Raw genomic sequence first — 9,016 nt, forward strand, 5'->3', positions numbered from 1 at the left:
CTTTCTTCAGAGGGGGTTTGCCATGGCCATTCTGAGGCTGAGAGTGTGTGACTTCACTAGAAATAATACTGTTTGACACCACTTTAAGTGTGTGTGTGTTGTGTGTCTTCAAGTTGTTTCCGAATTACACCAACCCTAAAGTGATCCCTATCATGGAGTTTTCTTGGCAAGATTTGTTCAGAAGAGGTTTGCCCTTGCCTTCCTCTGAGGCTGAGAGCGTGCCACTTGCCCAAAGTCACCCAGTGGGTTTCCATGTCCAAGTGGGAATCAAACCGTGGTCTCCAGAGCCGCAGTCCAACATTCAAACCACTGCAACACTTGGAGACAGATACAGGAATATGTTTAAGGTTTTATTGTTATAATATAAAATAAAACCCTCTTCTAGGGGAATTTACTCCATTTACTCCATTCACATTCCATGAAATAATTTTCAGATTCATTTTGATTGTTCTATTAAATTATCTTGCATTATTATTATTATTTCTTTATTTCTTCTTAAAAATCCGTTTTTAACTTTTAGAAATAGTGCAGTTTGACAGCCCTTTAACTGTGATGCCTCCATCATCCTGCAGAACCCTGGGATTTGTAGTTCAGTGAGGATGAGGCACCAGTCCTCTTCTTTTGGCTGGGAAGGCTAGAGGACCCTGCGAAACTACAAATCCCAGGATCTGCATAGGATGGGAGCTACAGTTCTTTAAAAAAAGGGTGGTGGTGGTGGTGGTCAAACTGCATAATTTCTACAGTGCAGAGATACCCTTAAAGAAAATATTTAAAACCACAATTAAAGCAGTTAAAACACATTTAAAACATGATTATTAATGGTAGGTAAAATAAAATACAGCACACCTCTTCACACGCTTAATATGTAAGCAAGATGCCTTCGAGGAAAACGCTCTGAGCTCCTCGCAACAACAACAACCCCCCATTATAGTAAATATGATGTACAGTATATCAAGTGTGTGTGTGTGTGTGTGTGTGTATACATACATACATATATAGTAAATTGTAGTAAATCATAGGAAATATATGTATCAAGTAATATATATATAGAGAGAAAATCAGTACACACACATATGTAATCATAGTAAATATATATCAAGTAATATATATAGAGAAAATAAATACATACACACACATATAAGGAGAACATTACATATATATGTGTGTGTGCACATATATATATATAGTAAATCATAGTAAATGATATAGTGAACATTTTATACATATATCTATAGTAAATCAGCACATATATATCAAATGAGTGTATATATAAAATAAATCAGTAAATATGTATATAAAGTGAACTATATATATATATATATATATATAGTAAATCACAGTAGTGTAAATACGATATCAAGTAAATATAAAGTAAATCATAATAAATTATATATACACTCATCCCTCCATATTTGTGGCTTTAATATTTGCGGATTTGATTAATATGTTCTCTCTAGGAATATCTAGGTCCTCCAGGGCAACTCTATGGTCCACTTTAACTAAAAGTTGCATTGAAAGAGCTAGAGCTTATTCCTAGAGAGAATACTCCACCAGGCATTTATAACTCCTCCAGGGCAGTGCTATGGTCAGTGTCTTTTGGATGTTGACCACAGAGTTGCCCTGGAGGACCCAGAGATTCCTAGAGAAGCGTCCTCCTCTCAGGTAAAAACATGGTGCTTTTGTTATTTCCGGTTTTTCCATATTCACGGGGGTCCTGTGCCCCTAACCCTAGCGAACAGGGAGAGAGAGAGCTTCTTTCTCCCGCCCTTTCATGCGCCACAATCCTCCGTCACGTGACGGAGCCTGCTGGAAGATTGAGCGGGGGAGGGAGAAAAGACTAGAGGCCGGTCGTCAGGCAGCAGAGCGCGTGCGCGCGAGGTTAGGTAGGCCTTTGTCCTTGCGTCACCGCTTCCGCCACTTCCGCTTCCGGGGCATCCTAGGGAGGGAAGGAGGGCGGGTGTGTGTTTTGTGCGTCTCTCTCTCTCTCCCTCTCTCCTTGGCGTCTGAGGGGGGGCGTTTGTTCCCCTCTTCCTCCGCCTTCCCTTTTCTCCCTCAGGAGAGTCTCCGTCGACGAAGCCGCGGAGCAGGAGCAGGAGGGCCCTGGTCGTGAGGCTCCCCACGTGCAGACTAGCGGGCCCCTCCTCCTCCTCCTCCTCGCGCCCAGGCCCAGGCCCAGGCCAGGCTTTGCGCGCCAGGGAGACAGGCGCCGAGCCAAGAGCGGCGGCGGGTAAGTGGGCATGCCAGGCCCGGGCCCTGCGGGATCTCGGCCCTTGGAGGCTCTGCCAGGAGGAGGGAGGGAGGGAGGGAGGGAGGGGGGTTACTATTATTATCCCTAGTAGTACTATTACTATTGTTAGGTTTTCTTATAGCCCGCCTTTCTCGCAATACAGGGACTCAAGGCGGCCTTGAAGAGAAAGGAGAAAGGCAGCAGAGAACATAAACTAAATAAATTACGCACACACACACACACACACACACACATATATATATACACATATATATGATCTGTATATACATGTCGGCCTTTCTTATACACTGATTTTTTATACATGGATTCAAGCATCTACGGTTTGAAAATGTTCCAAAAGAGTATAAATTTCAATTGTCAAACCTTGATTTTCCATTTTTTATAAGGGACATCGTTTTCCTCTGCCATTATATTTAATGGGACTTGAGCATACACGGATTTTGTTATCCACAGGGGATCCTGGAACCAAACCCCAGCAGATAACAAGGGTCCACTGTATATATACACATACTCTATACACACACATTTATAGCATATATATATATATATACACACACACACACATATATACACACACAGAGAGATTTAGAATGCAAAGATGTAATAGCCTTGTTACTGCGTGGAATCAGTATGCAAACAGTTCTTGTAGCACCTTTGGGACTGACTGAAAGAAAGAAGTTGGCAGCATGTGCTTTCATAGACTTCAGCCTTCTTCCTGAGATGGGCCTGAGGAAAGCTCATGGTGCCACCTTCTTCCTTTCATTGAGTCCGAAAGGTGCTCCAAGATCTCTCTGCAGACGGACTCCAGACTCACACAGCTATATCTTAGAATCAAGGCAGGCAGCCTTGGGACGCAGTGTTGCCAATCACCCTCAAAGGAAATTTCCTGATTGGCTTCCCAGAATGCCCCCAAATTTCCCAGAATGGGGCGGGACTTCCAGGATGAGAGGTATGGTGGGAGGTTTTTTGGGGCAGAAAGGGTTTTTTGGGCAGGAACATTGAATTTCTCTGAAGGCTGAATTTCCCAGAATCTTCCTGGAAACTAAGCAATCCAGGAAATGACATGGAAAAACCTTTCCAATTTCTGGAAAAAATCCCGGAAATTGGCAACACTGTGAGACATCTTGATTGACTGATTGATTTACTATATTTCAAAATGCTCTCAGTGCGGCTTACAAATGACTAATTAGACAGTTCCCTGCCCTCAGGCCTACAGTCTAAAAAGAAAAGAAGAGGCAGGAATGAGGACCAAAAGAAGAGCAGGGAAGGGGACCGAACCCGGCAGATGCCAAACCATCCTTTCTCTCCACCACGTCATTTCCCTGGCTTCCATTCCCACTCCTTGTTTTTCTCTCTTGAAGGGGTGCAGTTGGTCCTCTTTATCCACAGATTTGAGCATACACAGCTTAAAAATATTTTAAAAAAAGTATAAATTCCAAATAGCAAACCGTGAGTTTCCATTTTATATATGGGGCACCATTTTGTTGTGCCATTATATTTAATGGGACTTGAGCATCCACGGATTTTCTTATCCACAGGGGTCCTGGAACCAAACCACAGCAGTTAACAAGGACCCTCTGTATTCACTTCTCAGTTGCTTTTGCTGCAAAGACACAGCAGAACCAATTGCTCCCAGAAGTACAGGTTTATTACCTTCTAATCTTGCTCCCTGTCGGGATCAGCTTTCCTTCCGTGATGTGTATGCAGAACAATGCTTTGCTTGTAGTGTTTCAATGCTGTATTAATTAAGTAGTGGGTGATGGGAAGGTTTGTCACAAATTATTAACAGTGTGGGCTCTATACCTTCCTTGGGATGCAAACAAAAATCCATCAGTGATACCTTTATTGGCCAACTGAAATGCACAATACAGTGGTGCCTCGGGTTACGAAAGTAATTCGTTCCGCGGCCGCTTTCGTAACCCGAAAAGCCTTCGTAAGCCGAATTGCCATAGGCGCTAATGGGGAAAAGCCGCGTTTCGTGCGAAAAAGCGCCGAAAAGCACCAAAAATTTTCTTCGTAACCCGAAAATACATTCATAACCCGGAACAATGATTTCTAATGGGATTTTTTCATATCCCGAAAATTTCGTAACCTGGGTATTTCGTATCCCGAGGTACCACTGTATACTTGTTGCAGGCTTTTGAAGCTTTTGAAGCTCTGGGTGTCATCAGGGAAGATGTTACAAACCAAACAGGAGGGAAAAAAACAAACAATTGGAGATGTTAGTCAGATGTCTGCATGTTGTTTCAGTCTTTAGTAAAGATGTTATGATGGGGAGGATATATTTTATGCAGGCCGACTCCTCCCCAGCAAACTCCTCTTTACTAAGGACTGAAACAACATGCAGACATCTGACTAACGTCTCTAATTGTTTTTGTTTTCCCCCCTGTTTGGCTTGTAACATTTTCCCTGATGAAGAAGCCATGGAGCTTCAAAAGCTTGCCACAAGTATATTGTGTATTTCGGTTGGCCAATAAAGGTATCACTGATGGATTTTTGTTTGGATTTGTTAAATGGCTAACACAGCTCCCCCTGAATGTTTCCTTGGGATGGTTAATGAGCCGAAGTGTGAGGAGTGGAGACAGCAGTGACTGGTACGGTTTGGAAGGAGGGGCAACCTTGGGAAAGAAAGAATGTGGAATTGTTTTGTTTTATGGGCTAATAAGATGTCAGGCTGCTCAAAGTTTGCAGTTGCTATGTGATTTAATGGTGCTGAATAGCTGCTTGTATTCTTGTGCATCTACTGGAAACATCTTTGGTTTCTCTGCGTCTGATGGAATGCATCTGAGGAAGTAGACTGAAACCTACGAAAGCTCATGCTACCAACTTCTTTCTTTCAGTTAGTCTCAAAAGTGCTACAAGACCTCTCCATATCTTTGGTTTATGTACACTGTTCTCTAGTCCACTTCTGAACAGTGGCGTCACTAGTGTTGGCGTCACCTGGTGCTTTAACTCATGGCATCACTTCCCCTATTGACCGCCTCGCTTACCACACCATACAGAATTTTTAGTAATGGTGTTTGTACTACTGTTACTCATTAATCCTAACTTCTGTGTATCACTGAATGTCAAGGTAGTAGTTGTGACATAAAGCAACCACTAAAATTAAAATTATATTTTCAAATTACAGTATATGCATAGTCTCAGGGCATTTACAAATGCGTAGTTTCATGTGGCTGAAGTAAAGATTTGGTATGAGGTGATTTTTTTTTAAAATTAAAAGCATATATATATATATATATATATTTTTTTTTAAACTTAAAATTTTATTTTTTTAAAAACTGGGACCTCTCCTTTCTCCTCCCGCTGAGCCTCCTCCCACTCACACCATCACTTCAGCATTTTGATGGGACACAGGCAAATGCCACAGCCCATTTCTACCAAAAAGGAGATGTTTGAGTGCGGTTTTTGCAACTATAATGTGCACAAAGCTTACGGTGTCAGCTGGTTCAATTCGCACCCCCCCCGTATCCTGCAAGTGGTGCCATTGCTACTGAAGCTTGGATTTATGAACTGAAATCCTATCCATGACAGTGCATGAGTTTGGGTGTGGGAATGAAATGTCCCTCATTTTAAATTTGGATTAAATGCAGGAACTCCCAATCAAAACACCCTGACAGATGGCTATCCATCTGTTTAAAAATCTCCAAAGAAGGAGACTCCACCACACTACAAAGCAGCGTAGTCCACTGTTGAACAGCTCTCACTGTCGAGAAGTTCCTCCCAATGTTGAGATGGAATCTTTTCCTGAAGCTTGCATCCGTTGCTCTGGATCCTATTCTCTGGAGTAGCAAAAAACAAGCTTGCTCCATCCTCAACATGACACCCCTTCAAATACTTAGGAGCTTATCGCTTGGCTTTTAAATTCAGCTTACCTCTATCCAGCTTAAGGCTTAATTTGTGTGGCATCCTGCTGTTATCAGAAGGTTTGCCACTGAATTTGTTACAATAATACATCCAGGTCCATACTTGCTTCAAGGAGCACTCTGTGTGGCTCTTTTCGGATTCAGGAGTTTTCTGGCTTAAGAAAATAGCCACCGGAGCACTCCTGGAACCAAGGCTGTATTTGGGTGGCAGATTCAGCAGCAAAAACCTTCTGATAACATTAGGATGCAGCGCGAATTGAAATTTAAACCAGGAGAGGTAAGCCAAATTAATAAGCCAAGCAATAAGCTTCTTCAACAGGGCTATCGTATCACCTCCTAACTGTCTCTTTTCCAGGCTAACCATACCAAACTCCCTAAGGCACTCCTCATATTGCATGGTTTCCAGACCCTTCAATATTTTGGTCACCCTTCTCTGGACATGCTCCAGCTTGTCAACATCCTTTTTGAATTGTGGTGCCCAGAATTGGATACAATATTCCAGGCGAGGCATGTCCAAAGCATAACAGAGTGGCATTATTACTTCCCTTGGGAAATTAAGAGTCGTTTCCTTGGTGGGAAATGGTTTATCACATCTGCATGAAGCAGACGTGTTGGGATTCTGGGGTTGCAGAATCTCAGTGTTGGTTGCATGGAGAGCATGTAGTTCTTAATACTAAATGGGGCCATTCCCAGCCTGATACTGAAACAATGCTGGCATTGTTACTGTTTTCTTTGGTGTTTTTCAGGCAAGTTAGGCTGCAGCCACAGTAGGCAACCAACTGTTGGCTCTTGTTCTGATAACATGAGGGACAGCTCCAATATTCCTTTACCGCTGAACATTCAGATGGGGCTAGGGAACTGTAGGCCAAAACCTCTAGATAGCTAAAGTGTTCCCAGGCCTCAATTATGGCTTCAGGAAGCTGATTTCTTCAGTATTGTTTACAGGTCAAAGGACATCACTGAGTTTGTAGTAGTAGTACACAGTACTTAATTCTTGGCTGAGATGGACTGAGGATGTTTGAGGGGAAGCCCTCCTTTCTGCATTAAGGTTTAAGTTGGAGACCCTTGCTTTTATCAGGCCCTTAACGTGTGGGTTCTGGAAGGATAGGCTCCTAAGTATCTAAAACCTTTCTGCTTCTTGGTTAAATCTGGAAAACAATATGAGTGTTTGAAGAAATTTCTTGCCTGCAGTTCAGATTTGCTTTGGAGAACCTAAGTTTGAGGATAGGCCCATAGCTCAGTGATGTAGCCCATGCTTACTTCTCAGTAAAACTGCATGAAGTGATGCTGTTAAAATAATGTTGTAGAGCCTTCTCAGTGTCTGGTCCCATTTTTCTGAATTCCCTGTCATGTGAGGTGAGGCTAGACCCCTCCCTGTTCTCCTTTCGCTGGCAAGCAAAGACTTTCTGTACAAGCAGAATGTGTAAATTACTTGTAAGGAAGCTTCTTACATGGGGAGAGGAAGTGCTATTTAAAAAAACCTTTTGTATGATTTAAATGATTTCACACTGTTTTTAATCTATAGTGGACCCTTACCATCCACATGGGTTTATTTCTGCCCTGCTCCCCATGGCAAAAAACGCAGATCACCCACCCCATATTATTCAGTGGTGGCAACATGTGCTCAGATGCATGAGTGCATCCATGTGCACATCACCATTCAATAATATGGGGTGTAGTGATCCACTGGCTGTGAAATCTGTAGATCACCAGCCCACTGATATGAAGGGTCCACTGTATTGTTTAAATAGGTTGGTTTTAAATATTTTTTTAATTTATTCTTTTTCTGAACTACTTTGAGTCCCACTCCGTGAGAAAGGTGGCAAATAAGAATATAAAAGTACAGTAAAACAGTGGCCCGAACTAATATTTGAACCAGAAATCCATTACAACCAAATGTATTTATGTATTTGTCCCCAAAGAGCATAGCAAAATACCCATTTCATAGAAGGCAAGCCAGTGATGCTGAGAAAAAATACCCATGTGCAAGCGAGCAAAACATACAAACAAACTCAGTTATGAAACACGCCTTACTTTTCTGAAACAGCCAAAACGCACACAGGGCAAAGGCAGTACATGCCCTTTGCTCTCCACCATTTTCTTTAGCATACCAGGGTAGTCTCTCCTACTCCCTCCCCTACCTTTCCTTTTTGTGTGCGTTGGTTCAGTATGAAGCTCTAGGTTTCAACTGCTCATCATGTGCATTTTTCTAAGATTGTCACTGTGGCACAAGTGCAGCACAAATGCACTTGTGAAAATAAAAAAATGGTGCTGCGGCCAGTGCTTGGTTTTTCAACAAGCTTGGGAGTCCCGTTATTTTTTTTAAAAACCATGGAACAGAGAACTAGTGAGAATTCTAGAGTGGACATGGAATCTGGCAGTCTCCAAGAGAGATAGATGTCCACAGGACCTGTGTTGTGGATCCCTGAACCATCACGAGAATAGTTTCATCTTCCTTTTTTCAGAGGATATATCAACTGTACTTTTCCAGTTATGTGATTTCTGTTCCTATGTCAGCAAGACAGAACAACAATATTAAATCTTTGTGAGGTAACTATTTCTCATTAACTAAGAATAAAGAAAGTAAATATATAGCCAGAGAGGCAGTTATACTTGGATACTATGTATTGTACAGGTTGGGTCACCCTTATCTGGAATTTGCAATCCGAAATGCTCCAAAAACCAAAACTTTTTTCATGAGTGACTGAGATAGTGACACCTGGCCATGAAAGCCTTTGACTTCACATGAGATAGTGACACCTTTGTTTTGGTTCAGTGTACACAAACTTTGTTTCATACACAAAATTATTAAAAATATTGTATAAAATTAACTTCAGTCTAATGTGTATAAGACATATAGGAAACGTAAATGAATTTTGTGTTTAGACTTGAGACTGATCTC

Source organism: Sceloporus undulatus, chromosome 2, assembly GCF_019175285.1.
Source record: "Sceloporus undulatus isolate JIND9_A2432 ecotype Alabama chromosome 2, SceUnd_v1.1, whole genome shotgun sequence".
NCBI classification, from domain to species: Eukaryota; Metazoa; Chordata; class Lepidosauria; order Squamata; family Phrynosomatidae; genus Sceloporus; species Sceloporus undulatus.